Here is a 16176-nt window from a genome sequence, read left to right as displayed (position 1 = left end):
CTTATAATCCACTTTGGGCCTATTTTGGGCCTTACAATGGGCCAAGCACCTAGAGTAGTGTAGAATTCTCTAGAACCTTATGGAGAACTCTAGGTCAAGCCATGTACATATCCATTCTAGATGCTTCTTTAGATATTTTATGTAAAGGAGGTGGGAAGGATCTAGACACCTATTCTCCACCGTAGGATTAAAGCAATTATAGCCGTAGGATTAAGCTTTGTATGCCTATAAATAGGTGGAGGCCTCATTTGGCCAAAGCATCCAAGAATTCTCACATTCACTTGTAAAGCTCTCTTTGTAGCAATATACTTTCATTCTCCCAAACTCTCTTTGTGCTCTAGCTTTCTTTGCTTAGCTTTCTCTTTAGTGGGCAAAAGGCTTACTTAGTTGCAACAAAGGGTCGGAATAGCAACTAAGGCCGCACGGCTTGAAGGGTAAACAAACAAGTCCGTGACAAGTGGTATCAGAGCCAAGGTTAAAGCTAGCATCTAGAGCAACATGTCTTCGTCAGAGGTTGTGATTGAAGAAGCAAGGGGAAGGGAGGTCATCCCCGAAGCTGCAAGGAAGGGACGTGGGCGTTCAAAGTCGAAGGACGTTCTCACCGCCATGGAGACCAAGGTGGTCAAGGTGGAGTTGGCTGTTGCCGATATGTTGGAGCGGCTTGATCAGGTGGAGCAAGGCATGGAGGAGCTCGATGGTCGTGTGGGTGACCAAGTGGGAGAGCTTAGAGGTACCATGCAATACACCAACGAGGCCAACACCGAGGCGTGGCGTCATGAAAGCCAAGCTTTCCAAACAAAGGTAATTGAAACCTTGTCCCTTATGCAAGCTCAATTAGATGAGTTTAAGAAGAGTTTAGAGGAGACACGTGAGGATTGGGCGTTATGCAAGAGAGCTGCAACTAGTGGCACCGTCACTACCCAACAAATAGTCTCTACTCCAAGGGTAGATGCTCCCAAACCAAAGGAGTTTAGTGGGAGAAGGGATGCAAAGGAGTTGGACAACTACTTGTGGCACATGGAACGGTACTTCGAGGCCTTGGATTTCCAAGACGAGAAGCAAAAGGTAAACACCGCTACCCTCTATCTTACTAATCTTGTAGCGGTATGGTGGCGTAGAAAGCATGAAGAAATGAAGAAAGGCATATGCGCCATTAATTCTTGGGAAGATTTAAAGAGTGAATTGAAGAAACAATTCTATCCCGAGAATGTGGCGAATGAGGCTAGGAAACGCATGAAGGAGTTGAAGCACCAACGATCCATCCGTGAATATGTGGAGCAATTCTCTGGGCTAATGCTCCAAATTCCGAACATGAGTGAGGAGGACCTCCTTTTCAACTTCATGGATGGGTTGCAACCGTGGGCATGCCAAGAGCTTCAACGAAGGGGAGTACAAGATATTTCTACTGCCCTCACCACGGCCGAAACGCTTGTCGAATATAGGCAAGGTGAGTCTTCCAACTCTAAGCCTAAGATTAATTATATTAAAGGTGGGGGAGCCAAATTCCATAAAACTCCCCAAAGTAAGGAGTTTCCAAGAAGGCCACCACTACCTAGCAAAGATTGGAAGAAAGGAGGCAAGCCCGAATTCAAGCCGAAGGAAAATTGCTTCTTATGTGATGGTCCCCATTGGGCTAGAGATTGTCCGAAGAGGAAGTCCTTAAGTGCCATGCTCGAAGAGAGGGAAACTCACGAGCACACGCAAATGGGTTGTATACAACTCCTCAACTCACTGAAGGCTAGTCCAATCCCAACCAACAATACGAAGAACTCCCTAATGTACGTGGCGGCACGTATCAACGGGAAAGATGCCCAAGTCATGGTAGACACCGGCGCATCTCACAACTTCGTAAGGAAGGAGGAGGCCATGAGGCTTGGCCTCAAACTCGACAAAGGTCAAGGGTGGTTAAAAACTGTGAATGCGGAGGCTAAACCGCTAGATGGCGTGGCTCGTAACGTGGAGTTACACCTCGGCACTTGGCAAGGTAACGTAAACTTCTCCATTGCTCCTATGGATGACTTTGATATTGTACTTGGCATGGAATTTCTTAGGCAATTCAATGTGGTACCACTCCCTCGCTACAACACGGTGTGTATAATGGAGGGAGGCCCTTGCATGATTCCAACCATGCACAAGCCAAGTACTTCCAACCGCCTCTCCGCCATGCAATTCAAGAGAGGAGTAAAGAAAGGGGAGCCTACATTCCTTGCTACTCTACGCGAGGAAGAAGAAGTTACTTCCAAGGAGCCACCGAAGGAGGTTAGCCAAGTCCTTGAAGAGTTCAAGGATGTCATGCCACCACAACTACCCAAGAAACTTCCACCAAGGAGGGAGGTGGATCATTGCATCGAATTGGAGCCCGGTGCAAAACCACCCGCAAAAGCACCATATCGCATGTCTCCACCGGAGCTAGAGGAGCTAAGGAGACAACTTAAGGAGCTTTTGGATGCCGATTACATTCAACCATCGAAAGCACCTTATGGAGCACCCGTCTTGTTCCAAAAGAAACACGATGGATCGTTAAGGCTATGCATCGATTGTAGGGCACTTAACAAGGTTACCATCAAGAACAAGTACCCTATACCGTTGATAGCCGATTTGTTTGATCAACTTGGAGGAGCAAGGTACTTTACTAAACTTGACTTAAGGTCGGGGTACTACCAAGTTAGAATTGCGGAGGGTGATGAGCCAAAGACTACATGTGTTACTCGATATGGAGCATACGAATTCCTCGTCATGCCCTTTGGTCTCACCAACGCACCCGCCACATTTTGCACTCTCATGAACAAGATCTTCCATCCTTACTTGGACAAATTCGTGGTGGTCTATTTGGATGACATCGTCATCTATAGCAAGACGTTAGAGGAGCACATCCACCACCTACGAATTGTGTTCAAGGTTCTAAAGGACAATGAGCTCTACGTGAAGAAAGAGAAGTGCTCGTTTGCAACGAATGAGGTGTACTTCCTCGGCCATAAGATCAAGGATGGCAAGCTGCTCATGGATGAAGCCAAAGTGAAAGCCATCCAAGAGTGGGATCCTCCAACCAAGGTGAGTGAGCTGCGATCTTTTCTTGGACTTGTTAACTATTATAGGAGGTTCATCAAAGGGTATTCTGCCCTAGCCGCACCACTCACCGATCTATTGAAGAAGAACAAGACATGGAGTTGGTCCATCCAATGCCAACAAGCCTTTGAGAATTTGAAGGAGGCAATTATGAAGGAACCCGTGTTGGCATTGCCTGATTGCTCCAAACCATTTGAGGTGCACACCGATGCTTCCGATTTTGCCATAGGGGGCGTCTTGATGCAAGAAAGACATCCAATCGCATTTGAAAGCCGCAAGCTCAACGACACGGAGAGGAGGTATACGGTCCAAGAGAAGGAGATGACTGCCATCATCCACTGCTTGCGCACTTGGAGGCATTACTTGCTGTGGTCTAAGTTCGTGGTAAAGACTGACAATGTGGCCACAAGCTATTTCCAAACTCAAAAGAAGTTAAGCCCCAAGCAAGCTCGTTGGCAAGACTTTCTTGCCGAGTTCGACTACAAGCTCGAATACAAGCCCGGTACGGCCAATGTAGTTGCCGATGCATTAAGTAGGAAAGCCGAACTAGCTTCGATAACCAAGTTCCAAGGGGAACTGCTCAACCTAATAAAGGAGGGCATGGACCGTGATGTTGTGGCCAAGCAACTCCTACAACTTGCCATGGAGGGCAAGACTAAGAGGTTTTGGGTTGAAGATGGCCTTCTCTACACAAAGGGGCATCGCATCTATGTACCAAGGTGGGGCAACATAAGGAAAAATTTGATCAAAGAATGCCATGACACCAAATGGGCTGGCCACCCGGGGCAAAAGCGTACGAGAGCTTTGTTGGAGACGAACTATTATTGGCCACAAATGCGGGATGACATCGAGATGTATGTGAAGACCTGCCTTGTTTGTCAACAAGACAAGGTGGAGCAACGACAACCCGCAGGTTTATTGGAGCCACTACCAACTCCGGAGAGACCATGGGAGAGCATCTCCATGGACTTCATCATTGGCTTACCCAAGTCCGAGGGATGTAGCACTATAATCGTAGTGGTTGATCGATTTTCTAAGTATGCTACATTCATTGCCGCGACAAAAGAGTGTCCAGCTGAGGAGACGGCACGGCTATTTTTCAAGCACGTGGTGAAGTATTGGGGACTCCCAAGATCAATTATAAGTGATCGAGACTCAAGGTTCACCGGAAGGTTTTGGACGGAGTTATTTAAGCTCATGGGCTCGGAGTTGCATTTCTCTACAAGCTTTCATCCACAAACCGATGGGCAAACCGAGCGAGCTAATGCGCTATTAGAGCTATATCTACGGCACTTTGTGAGTGCCAATCAACATGATTGGGCAAAGCTGCTAGATGTTGCCCAATTCTCCTACAACTTGCAAAGGAGCGAGTCCACCAATCGAAGTCCATTCGAGTTAGCCACGGGGCAACAACCACTCACTCCACAAACACTTGTTACCAAGTATGGAGGAAGGAGTCCTGCCGCATTCAAGATTGCCAAAGGTTGGCATGAACAAGTGGACTTAGCAAGGTCGTACCTTCATAAGGCCACCAAGAAAATGAAGAAGTGGGCGGACGCCAAAAGAAGGCACGTGGAGTATCAAGTGGGAGACTTGGTGTTCATCAAAATCCTTTCATCCCAACACAAGTCTACCCGAGGACTACACAAAGGCCTTGTTCGCCGATACGAGGGACCATTTCCAATCGTCAAGAAGGTGGGCAAGGTATCTTATAAGGTGGAGTTACCTCCTACACTCAAACTTCACCCGGTCTTCCATGTAAGTTGCTTAAAGCCATACTACAAGGATGAGGAAGACCAAACAAGAGGGGAGTCCAAGCGAGCACCAATAGGGGTCTACAACACTTATGACAAGGATGTGGAGAGCATCTTAGCTGATCGAGTAGTTCGTGGAAGGGATAACCATCCGAGTCATGAGTACTTGGTGAAATGGAAGGGACTTCCCGATAGCGAAGCAAGTTGGGAACCTGCTATCGCGCTTTGGCAATTTGAAGATCATATCAAGAGGTTCCATGAAGCAAGCTCGACGAGGACGTCGACGGCATAGGTGGGGGAGAATGTCACGGTTGAAGCATTTCATCAAACACTTGGTGAGCATTCTCTCCATTTTGGGCCTTACAATCCACTTTGGGCCTATTTTGGGCCTTACAATGGGCCAAGCACCTAGAGTAGTGTAGAATTCTCTAGAACCTTATGGAGAACTCTAGGTCAAGCCATGTACATATCCATTCTAGATGCTTCTTTAGATATTTTATGTAAAGGAGGTGGGAAGGATCTAGACACCCATTCTCCACCGTAGGATTAAAGCAATTATAGCCGTAGGATTAAGCTTTGTATGCCTATAAATAGGTGGAGGCCTCATTTGGCCAAAGCATCCAAGAATTCTCACATTCACTTGTAAAGCTCTCTTTGTAGCAATATACTTTCATTCTCCCAAACTCTCTTTGTGCTCTAGCTTTCGACCGTATACCTCCTCTCCGTGTCGTTGAGCTTGCGGCTTTCAAATGCGATTGGATGTCTTTCTTGCATCAAGACGCCCCCTATGGCAAAATCGGAAGCATCGGTGTGCACCTCAAATGGTTTGGAGCAATCAGGCAATGCCAACACGGGTTCCTTCATAATTGCCTCCTTCAAATTCTCAAAGGCTTGTTGGCATTGGATGGACCAACTCCATGTCTTGTTCTTCTTCAATAGATCGGTGAGTGGTGCGGCTAGGGCAGAATACCCTTTGATGAACCTCCTATAATAGTTAACAAGTCCAAGAAAAGATCGCAGCTCACTCACCTTGGTTGGAGGATCCCACTCTTGGATGGCTTTCACTTTGGCTTCATCCATGAGCAGCTTGCCATCCTTGATCTTATGGCCGAGGAAGTACACCTCATTCGTTGCAAACGAGCACTTCTCTTTCTTCACGTAGAGCTCATTGTCCTTTAGAACCTTGAACACAATTCGTAGGTGGTGGATGTGCTCCTCTAACGTCTTGCTATAGATGACGATGTCATCCAAATAGACCACCACGAATTTGTCCAAGTAAGGATGGAAGATCTTGTTCATGAGAGTGCAAAATGTGGCGGGTGCGTTGGTGAGACCAAAGGGCATGACGAGGAATTCGTATGCTCCATATCGAGTAACACATGTAGTCTTTGGCTCATCACCCTCCGCAATTCTAACTTGGTAGTACCCCGACCTTAAGTCAAGTTTAGTAAAGTACCTTGCTCCTCCAAGTTGATCAAACAAATCGGCTATCAACGGTATAGGGTACTTGTTCTTGATGGTAACCTTGTTAAGTGCCCTACAATCGATGCATAGCCTTAACGATCCATCGTGTTTCTTTTGGAACAAGACGGGTGCTCCATAAGGTGCTTTCGATGGTTGAATGTAACCGGCATCCAAAAGCTCCTTAAGTTGTCTCCTTAGCTCCTCTAGCTCCGGTGGAGACATGCGATATGGTGCTTTTGCGGGTGGTTTTGCACCGGGCTCCAATTCGATGCAATGATCCACCTCCCTCCTTGGTGGAAGTTTCTTGGGTAGTTGTGGTGGCATGACATCCTTGAACTCTTCAAGGACTTGGCTAACCTCCTTCGGTGGCTCCTTGGAAGTAACTTCTTCTTCCTCGCGTAGAGTAGCAAGGAATGTAGGCTCCCCTTTCTTTACTCCTCTCTTGAATTGCATGGCGGAGAGGCGGTTGGAAGTACTTGGCTTGTGCATGGTTGGAATCATGCAAGGGCCTCCCTCCATTATACACACCGTGTTGTAGCGAGGGAGTGGTACCACATTGAATTGCCTAAGAAATTCCATGCCAAGTACAATATCAAAGTCATCCATAGGAGCAATGGAGAAGTTTACGTTACCTTGCCAAGTGCCGAGGTGTAACTCCACGTTACGAGCCACGCCATCTAGCGGTTTAGCCTCCGCATTCACAGTTTTTAACCACCCTTGACCTTTGTCGAGTTTGAGGCCAAGCCTCATGGCCTCCTCCTTCCTTACGAAGTTGTGAGATGCGCCGGTGTCTACCATGACTTGGGCATCTTTCCCGTTGATACGTGCCGCCACGTACATTAGGGAGTTCTTCGTATTGTTGGTTGGGATTGGACTAGCCTTCAGTGAGTTGAGGAGTTGTATACAACCCATTTGCGTGTGCTCGTGAGTTTCCCTCTCTTCGAGCATGGCACTTAAGGACTTCCTCTTCGGACAATCTCTAGCCCAATGGGGACCATCACATAAGAAGCAATTTTCCTTCGGCTTGAATTCGGGCTTGCCTCCTTTCTTCCAATCTTTGCTAGGTAGTGGTGGCCTTCTTGGAAACTCCTTACTTTGGGGAGTTTTATGGAATTTGGCTCCCCCACCTTTAATATAATTAATCTTAGGCTTAGAGTTGGAAGACTCACCTTGCCTATATTCGACAAGCGTTTCGGCCGTGGTGAGGGCAGTAGAAATATCTTGTACTCCCCTTCGTTGAAGCTCTTGGCATGCCCACGGTTGCAACCCATCCATGAAGTTGAAAAGGAGGTCCTCCTCACTCATGTTCGGAATTTGGAGCATTAGCCCAGAGAATTGCTCCACATATTCACGGATGGATCGTTGGTGCTTCAACTCCTTCATGCGTTTCCTAGCCTCATTCGCCACATTCTCGGGATAGAATTGTTTCTTCAATTCACTCTTTAAATCTTCCCAAGAATTAATGGTGCATATGCCTTTCTTCATTTCTTCATGCTTTCTACGCCACCATACCGCTGCAAGATTAGTAAGATAGAGGGTAGCGGTGTTTACCTTTTGCTTCTCGTCTTGGAAATCCAAGGCCTCGAAGTACCGTTCCATGTGCCACAAGTAGTTGTCCAACTCCTTTGCATCCCTTCTCCCACTAAACTCCTTTGGTTTGGGAGCATCTACCCTTGGAGTAGAGACTATTTGTTGGGTAGTGACGGTGCCACTAGTTGCAGCTCTCTTGCATAACGCCCAATCCTCACGTGTCTCCTCTAAACTCTTCTTAAACTCATCTAATTGAGCTTGCATAAGGGACAAGGTTTCAATTACCTTTGTTTGGAAAGCTTGGCTTTCATGACGCCACGCCTCGGTGTTGGCCTCGTTGGTGTATTGCATGGTACCTCTAAGCTCTCCCACTTGGTCACCCACACGACCATCGAGCTCCTCTATGCCTTGCTCCACCTGATCAAGCCGCTCCAACATATCGGCAACAGCCAACTCCACCTTGACCACCTTGGTCTCCATGGCGGTGAGAACGTCCTTCGACTTTGAACGCCCACGTCCCTTCCTTGCAGCTTCGGGGATGACCTCCCTTCCCCTTGCTTCTTCAATCACAACCTCTGACGAAGACATGTTGCTCTAGATGCTAGCTTTAACCTTGGCTCTGATACCACTTGTCACGGACTTGTTTGTTTACCCTTCAAGCCGTGCGGCCTTAGTTGCTATTCCGACCCTTTGTTGCAACTAAGTAAGCCTTTTGCTCACAAAAAGAGAAAGCTAAGCAAAGAAAGCTAGAGCACAAAGAGAGTTTGGAAGAATGAAAGTATATTGCTTAGGAGAGAGCTTTACAAGAGAAGCTTGGATTCTTGGATGTTCTTGGATGGTTTAGCCAAATGAGGCCTCCACTTATTTATAGGCACACAAAGTCTAATCCTACGGCTATAATTGCTTTGATCCTACGGTGGAGAATGGGTGTCTAGATCCTTCCCACCTCCTTTACATAAAATATCTAAAGAAGCATCTAGAATGGATATGTACATGGCTTGACCTAGAGTTCTCCATAATGTTCTAGAGAATTCTACACTACTCTAGGTGCTTGGCCCATTGTAAGGCCCAAAATAGGCCCAAAGTGGATTATAAGGCCCAAAATGGAGAGAATGCTCACCAAGTGTTTGATGAAATGCTTCAACCGTGACACTAGGTCTCCACCTGGAACATTAGAAATTAAAAGTTATATAGAAAACGAACAAAATGGACAATGAGAGAGAGGGAAAAAAAAAAAAAATTCCTTGTGTTTCTGTCAGCCTCAACAACCAAACCAAAGAAAAAATTTAGTAACGAGAACCATTTTTTTGTTTTTTCCTGTTCATTTCCTCATCTAACCAAACATGACAAAACATCTGTTTTTCTTCTTTTCTTTTTCCATGCACTCATTTTTTATCCCTGCATTTCCCCAATTACAGTCCAAAAAAGAAAAACCCCCTGCCGGGTGAAATTCTGAACTTTGTAGCTTAATGGTTTCAGGTCCGATACTCCGATGAATGGATGAGGGGCATGTCTGAACCAATTCCTAAAACAAGCTTCTCCATTGGCTACCGATTAATTGCTATCGGTGAGGCTTGTAACTTTTTATTTTATTTTATTTTTTATAATAGTCAGGCTTGTAATTTTGCATGGCTTGTGGTCCCCAAACGGATAATATTTCATCGAAAAAAGCCGTTTCTCTACTTCATGTTGGCACGAGTCAGTGGCGGCAGAATGTGATAGACTCTGTTAATAAAACAAGATTGAGAAATCACTCTTCTTTCACCCGCAGCTTCTCTCCGCGCAAGGCTAATATTGTGGCCCATTCTTAGGTGCGTTTTGCTTTAATCTCTTTTTTAATAAAATAATATTTTTTAAGAAAAATTACAAAAAATTTTAAATTTTTTAAAAATTAAACAAAAAAATAAATTAATTAATGCATGTTTAATTCTAATATTATAAAACTTATATAATTATCAATTATTAAAATATTATTCTTTAATGGGTCTAATAAATTTATCGTGTTTTATCCGTTAATTTATTAGGTCACATTGGATGATATTGATATGGATCTGATACAATATCGCTAATACAAATATGTAAATTATCTTGTGGATTCCTATAATATTATCGTATTGTATAAAATTTTATTAGCCTAATTTTTTGTTAGAAGAATACTGATATATTTTCTCTCTCTCATTAATACAAGTGAACTTTTTCATTAAATATATATATATATATATATATACAATTTGGTAAGTTTTTAAGTTGCAAGCCTTTTGACAATATTACTGGTACTACAGAAGAAGAGTTTCTTTTCTTCGTTTTTTCTTTCTTGTCCTTTTAGTGTCGAAATTTAAAAAATCATTATATAAGAAAACATTGATCTTTCCAATAGAAATTTTGGAAAAAAGTTGTTGGAGAATATCATTTACTTCAAATAACCTTCACTTATATGCTCAAGACAACCATTCCATGACTCAAATATATAGCAAATTGAAACTTTATTATGATTATATTTTACTTAATTTAAATATTCATAATATTCTACCAAGGCAATTTCCTATCGGCCTCCCTGAATTTGAAAATAAAAAACACTTTAACGAAACAGTAGTACTGCTCATACAAATTTCTATATAGATGATGACCTCATAAAAGCATCAAATAGCATACAATTTGAAAGATGAAAATCTCCATCATGTGGCATCCTCTTCATGGGGGAACTTCTAATCAAAGTGCCACACTCCTGCAATCAACAAAATTCACCCTTCAGAGTCAACAAGTTGAAGTGCGAGAATTAAGAACAGGTACAAAATAGCAAGAAGCCTTTAATGGTAAAAATCAAATAGATTTAGAGGTTGTATTCAATTTAAAGTTTAATGGATTTAAAATGAGTTATAGATTTTAAAAGATTTGATGGATTGTAATGAAATTTCATAGATTTTATAAAAAATTTATAAGAATCCAACGAAATCTTTGAAATTAAGACTAGATTTCATATTGACAAATTTCTTTACAATTTAACTGTTAAAATCCTTTCAAATCCATTAAAATCTATTATTTTTTAAAATATTTTAAAATCAATGACTTTTTAAATACCACTAGATTTTAAATTTTTTTAACAAAATTTTAATTAAATACACTTGGATTTTAATGGACTTTTGTAAAATCTATTAAAATCTGAATTGAATATCATTGAACTTGTATAGACTCCTTTACAATTTATATCGAATACTTCCAAAATTTTAAATATTATTAAAATCTTTGAAACTCTATTGAGTATACTAAGAGTTGAAATTTGATTGAATTTCATACCATGGCCTTTTCCAACAAGCCTCAATTGAGATACATATTTTGCTATTTTCTTGATTGCCTCAACCTATTTAAAATAAATAAATAAATAAATAAATAAAAAAGAATTATCTTTGTACTTCAAAAATGGGTTCCTGTCAAATTTCACTATTGACTTATAAGAACCGATCCAATTGTCTTTATAAAATGCTTTTGCTTTGAGAAAGAAAACGTTGTATTTTTTATCTTGTTCTTGTTCTTATTCTCTTTCTTTTTATTCATACTTTTTCAATTTGAAAACATCATTGATAGAATAGAAATGGATATGTCAGGACCCATCCAAAATTCCTTACCGGAATCCTAGATAAGCCCTGATCCCAGGAAAATACCACCTAACCTTCCAACGGAAAATCCAGTAGCACCTCCTCTAAGGGTAGGACTAACCAAAAATTTCTTGTACTGAAAACACACTTCTATATACATCCCCTTATTCCTCCCACGTTACTACAATATAATTCCACAAATTTGCAGCACTCCAAAAGAATAACAATAATTCAGTGCATAATTAATAACTAAATGTCCAATATAGTATACAGAACATTATACAAATAAATGTGTGGAATTAATACAATGAAAGATAAGGAAGCAATACAAGATGAAGAGGAAAAAGGGAAGAAAATGCTCCTTGGACTTTCGGCAACGAACTGAGACGTTGGGCTCGCCCCAGACGATCAACGTCTCCCAACCTGGACCTAGGGGAACGGAATTTAAAAATATGAGATGCTAATCATCTCAGTGAGTGACCCTAACTACTGTACAATTATAATAATAACGATAATCACAGTACGTTTGATTAATTAAGAATAAATAAATAAATAATAATTAATTAATCCACATTTAAATAAAATGTAATAAAATATAATAAATAATTTTAGAATACTTCAGGATTTGAAATTTCTATCTGAAAATTTGTACTTGACGCACCACACCATATACCAGTGATGCCCTCCGATACCCAGCATCCCGGGCACCGACTGGCGGGGAGGTTAAAGAGAGAAACTTGCATACGGCGCTTCGGCGTTCCGACAGTGCCGCTGCTGAAACCGTCATCCCGGCCATGGAGGAGGGCGGCTGATGCACAATATATAAGACTTGCCTGCCCTCGGTCCAATGGCAACTCACGGGAGACATAATAACTTGCGCGCTAATCCACAATACAGCCAGAACACCAATACTGTATGAGTGCGTCTAAAACCAATTATTAAATTTTATTACCGTACGGATTTTTCAAAAATCACCGTGGGAATTATACCATTTTTCAAATTCACCATCCCACATTTTCCTTTAACATTTTCGGTACGAAACCATCGATAACGATATTCAAATAATTTTCTCGTAACACGAGGTCCAACAAATAATATTTCACGGGCATAATTATCAAATTTGAAACCACCGATTTAAACAAATATTTTCTTTAAAATATTTAAACCAATTATGCCCAAAAATAATATAAAAAATCCAAACACAATTGATTAATGAAAATACCTTGCTCATGCATAATAAATAAAATTAAATCACAATAAAATAATAATCGGGAATTTCGTAATAACCCAAAATTCCGTTTAGCATCAATGGATATATATATAAAATAATACATTTTTCCCAATTATATTTAAATTTCATCACATGAGCAAATTCTAGATATCAAATTAAAACAACATAATATAATTAATTGCCCAAAATAGTTTTCAAGGTGGGTCACTCACCTGGAGCACGCAATTAACCTAAGATCCTCTATGGGATCAATTCCACGACGCACACGTGCTCCTAGAACAACAATTCATATACAGTGAAATAAATTAATATTTTATTCGGATAAATAATATCCGGTATCCGGGGGGTCTAACACAAAACCAAAATTGACAAATTATATGTCTATGGAAAGCTTGTGAGATGAGGATCACATTACCGACCTCCATTGAGCTCAATTCAATCGGCGGTGGCCGGAAAGCTTCGACCGAGTTTAAACTTGAGGGATCTCTCAAACGGTGGGGATTTTGAGCAATCAAACCCCGGAAATGGACTCAGAGGGGTCGAAAATGGTGGGATAGAAGTATGGGGTGAGCTGGGTTGGCCGGAAAATACACAAATCGAAGAGAGAGAAAAACTCCGGCCGTCGAGCTTCGCCGGCTCGATTTGGGCGCGTCCGGCGTCCGGTGGCCGAAAACTTTTAGGGCCGAGCTCGCCTCCTCCCTCAGCTCCTCTCTGGCCGGCGCGTGTAACAAGGTGGTGGCTGGAATTAAAAAATACGACAAGAACCCGAGAGGGAGAAAGGAAGGGAAAGGAAGAAGAAGGAGGAAGAAGAAGAAGAAGAAGAAGGGGCCCGTGGCCCTTTTTTCCCACGTGGGGGAAAAGAAAAAAAAGAAAAAAAGAAAAGAAATACAAATAAAATAATTAAATAATATTACAAATAATATTATTATATAAAATAACAATAATAAAATAATATGGTATTAAGCATGGTTGACATGTGGCATCTCATCATGGTGACACATGATCACATTTATTAAGTCACACGTGGCACATCGTTACACGTTTAAAATAATATTAAAATAATACGGTATTCGAAAAACTCTACAGGTCCATAACTTTCAAACCACATGTCCAAATTGGACGTGCTGCTAGTCTATGGACTCATATCGATGAGTACTTCACAACCATGCATGAGTCAAAGCTCAACTTTGCATGAATAAAAAGTCAACTCCGGCATCCCTTGGACAGTTTGGACCTCAACTTGTTTTGCTCATAACTTTCAAACCGTAGCTCCATTTTCAACAGGCTACTAGTCTACGAACTCGTGCCAACGTGTACTTCGTAACAATACCCCAGTCAACCTAGAATTCTATCCGAGTCAAAAAATCAACTTTTGACCCCTTCAGTCAACGGTCAACGGTCAAAGTTGGAAAATTTCCGTTATACTTTGGGACGGGGTGTTACAGATAAAACAAATAGGTGGCATTAATAGGATGTGCTTTAGGAACTAAGACAAATTAAAAAATTATAATAATAATAATAATTTGTATATCATTATGCTTTTCCTATTAAGTAAACATGACCTATAGACATATTGTCTAACAATTTTAATGTTTCTTCAAACGAGTCTTCGAGTTCACCTGCTCAGTTAGGAGCTAGCTCTCAATAAAATCAGCCAATTGGGGAACATCATTCTGCTCCGCCACCTAATGTTACTCAAAATGCAACAAGTATGATTCACAATGAGTACAATCATAAATTAAGCAACAAATCAACAAAAACAATGAGTACAATCATAAATTAGGCAACAAATCAACAAAGGACCATCAAAAAGTCAAACCACCATTCTTGAGAAAGCTTAATAAATGTGTACTGAAGGAATGATTGTATATTTTTTCACACTGTTTTTGGAATTATACATATACATATATATAGACTTATAACCAACGGCTATAATTCTAATTAGGAAATATTTCTAAAGATTGGAAAACATATATTTGTCTTGGTAATTAATTAGGACAGCCTAGCTGATTTGAATCCTTTTGAGATTGCCATACATGCAACTCTATTTATGTCTAATGGCTTAATGTGTTCCAACGGTCTTGCAATATTGTCTCCTTGATTTGTGATGTCAGCTTGAGCTCTCTTTTCAACCATTAGCTTCACTAATATGGGTTTCCTATATATATATATATATATATATATAAAATAAAACTAAAAGTTACCCAAACAGAATTCAGAAGGTAAAGATGTATTACGCTATGCAAGTTCAAAAGTTTTTCATTCGTTAACTTCTCCAATGACAATGCTACTTCCATAGCTGCATCAATAGATTACTAATAGTTAGTTTGCTTTAAAAGATAGAAGTTTTAGATACTGGTCAAAGTAGGACTATATAAGCTTAAGGTCAATTAAGCCCAAAGAAGCTGTTTTTCTTCAAAATGGAAAAGCTGAATTTAGCATAGTAATGATACTACAAAAGCATGAAAAAATGTATAATTCAGCTTAACTTCACTGAAATAAACCTAAACACATGTTTAATATTTAGGAAACAAGATTGCACAGATATTGCCTTAAAAAGAAAAATCCTAAGACACACAGTGTTAACAAACTAACCAAATAAAGCATCTCCCTTCTCTGCATGCTCGAATTTAGATTAAGGAATTATAAGAGGGTGGAGTTTTGCTTTTCCTTTGCGAATATTCTATATCATAAAGTGACAACTATATATTAGAAACCTCCACTTAAAACTTCAAAACGACAGACTTATAAAATTCATGTTTTATGATGAGTATTTCATTTCAATGAAAAAAAGAAAAAAGAAAAGGGTTAATAGAAAAAAAAATGCCTGATATTTGATAAGCTTTTCAGCATGTTCTCTTTCTTCTTCACTCGACTCCTTAAAGAACCTAATTTCAACAGAACCAACAATTATGTTACTGTCCCCACCAAAAAAAAAAAAAAAAAACTATGTTGAGTGGGTCAAAAATTGGGATTCTGGTGGGTTATTTGGCAAGGCCCTTAAGAGCAATGTTGTCTCTGTCAAAGTAAGCAAACAAGGCGTGGTACAGATATGACGCGTTGTATTCCACACTGTAAAACAAGATAGATAAAAAAAGAAATCAGAATAAACAAATTTTGTAATTTCCTTAAAAAAAAAAAATAGGATCTTGACATATATACAGATCAGAAGCAAACTAAAAGCTATATTATAAGAAAATTTAGAAAAAAAGGAAAATTAATGTACAAATAAGTAAAGAAAACTTAGGACCATAATATTGAAACATATACATATGTATACACAAACACAAACAGAGCAAGTCTAACTGATATAAAGAATGGAAATACAGACTTAATCTGCTCATTAACTGCGGCTTCACAGCCTTTAGAATAAAATTGGCAAGCGAGTGAAAGATGAGGGTTCACCGGATCAACAAGATCATCTTTCTTGAGCTTTTCAAATGGTCGGAATATCACACTTTCCAAGGACAAAGTCTCTGGTTCTTTGGAAACAAAGGCCAGAAACTTTAGGACTGTTGGGCCATCTATTTTTACTTGT

The 16176-nt window shown here is 40.6% G+C and overlaps 1 pseudogene; it reads right to left on the bottom strand.

The window, feature by feature from the left end:
- Positions 1-10519: 10519 nt before the first annotated feature.
- On the bottom strand, positions 10520-16166 carry LOC125418886 (ferritin-3, chloroplastic-like; annotated as a pseudogene).
- Positions 16167-16176: the final 10 nt, after the last annotated feature.

This window comes from Ziziphus jujuba, chromosome 6 (genome assembly GCF_031755915.1).
Source record: "Ziziphus jujuba cultivar Dongzao chromosome 6, ASM3175591v1".
NCBI lineage: Eukaryota > Viridiplantae > Streptophyta > Magnoliopsida > Rosales > Rhamnaceae > Ziziphus > Ziziphus jujuba.
Note: the sequence above shows the minus strand (reverse complement) of the source record. Positions and strands in the feature narration are given on the sequence as shown.